This window comes from Mus caroli, chromosome 8 (genome assembly GCF_900094665.2).
Source record: "Mus caroli chromosome 8, CAROLI_EIJ_v1.1, whole genome shotgun sequence".
Classification (NCBI taxonomy): Eukaryota; Metazoa; Chordata; class Mammalia; order Rodentia; family Muridae; genus Mus; species Mus caroli.
In genome coordinates, this window is record NC_034577.1 from 52111579 (window position 1) to 52113422 (window position 1844).

A 1844-nucleotide genomic window follows, 5' to 3' on the forward strand; every position below is an offset into this window, starting at 1 on the left:
TTCTGAAATGCTATAAAATGCATGCCATCATCAGTGAATACCATTTCTGGAAACAACTATTTTCAAGCAGATACCCATGATGCCCACACATCGGAGCATGTGCAGCTTGGTAAAAACTGTTCCTGGATGTAATTGGGGCACTGCACAGGAATCACAGCATCTAATTTCCTTTGGCAGCAGCATGACAGCAGGCTACCACTTAGTATTCTCTGGACAAATGAAAGAGTGATGAAGCACAGCTGTTCTAAAAGACTGCCCAAAGAGGCAGCTGAATGGGATGAATCTATGACACGTCAAAGCACAACTTAGGGAGCACATAGAGAAACTGTGTCAGCCACAAAGGACTAGTAGAAACTCACAAAGGAACTGGTAGAAAATCGTCATTTAAGGTTTTATTGAACGGGTTATGTGGGATACATTTTAGCTTGCTTAGAATTGACTTCTCATTTAAGAGAGCATTTGGTTTGCTTTTACAAAAGAACCACAGGGTATATATGCTCTAAAATGCCTTAATATATTGGCCTAGTAGAACTCTACTTACTTTACACAATTCAAGTGGATTCAAGTTTAGTATTGCTCTAACTGTTATTGCAAATATTTTAATATATGAAATAGCTCTTAGATAATATTAGCTCTACAAAATGATAACATTTTTTTCTGATTTTATTATTGTTTGTTAGTTCTTTGAGCATATACTATATTTAATTCCTTGGTAATATGGACAAATGATTATGGAATAATGAATGTTGATCATATATTCTACCTTCCTTTGCTACACCCAGGTGTACCTCTCTCACTTCCTAACTCATCTGTGTATCTTTTCTTCCACTGGAGCATAGTCAACCCACCATGGTTAACTTCTTATAGAAAACTAAATCTTGTTCCTTCACTAGCTAATACTTAATTATTAATAACTCTTTGTAAGGGATGGAACTTCATGTCCACAATTACTCTCAATACTGGGACTTTGCCAGGCTTAAGTCTGCACAAGTCTTGTGTATGCTGTCTCAACTGCTGTGCACTCAAATGTACAATTGCCCTGCAATGACTTGAAAGCTATTATTGACTTGTAGTCATCCAGGGACAATCTTTCATCCCCCGGTTACTCTAAACAATCTCTGAACTCAGAAAAAGAGGTGTCCTTAGGATGTCACATATCATCATGCTCTTCAGTCTCTTATTCTCTGTACATTTTCCAGTTGTAATTCTCTGTGTTAACCACCATCTCCTCAAGACAGAGAAATTCATGACAGTTGAAAGCTTCATCAATCTATGGTTATAAAAATGAGTTGTTAGGAACTGATTTGATAATACACATATTAAGCAAATAATAGAACAGTAGTAGGTTCTCTCACAGAGCCTCTGAACTCTCTAGGTTCTTGACCACAATTACAAGAACAGAGATGGATTTAAACTTGTGGATTGAAAGTTAAATATAATCAGAAAATTATCAGTTAATTCTGTAACACTCTACCTCTATTGCACTGATAAGGGGTTGCACGTGGCTAAGATTGATTATGGTTCTCCTTAGGTAGCTTATATTGTATCTAAAACTTCTGTATAGCAAAAGAAACCATCATTTGAGCAAAGAGGCTTCTTCATTAAGAAACTGAAAACCTCTTTACCAGCTATACCGCTTAGAGAGAGCTGGTGTTCACAATAGGTAAAAACTAAAACATTAAATAAATTTACCCCAAGAAAAAAATAACTAGTTTTAAAATGGAGCACAGAAGTAAACAGAGTCCTTAAAACATAAAAAAAAAAATCTAGACAGATTTGAAATAGTTTGGAACATTGTTATTCACTAGGGAAATGAAACTTAAAAATACTTTGAGATTTTACAT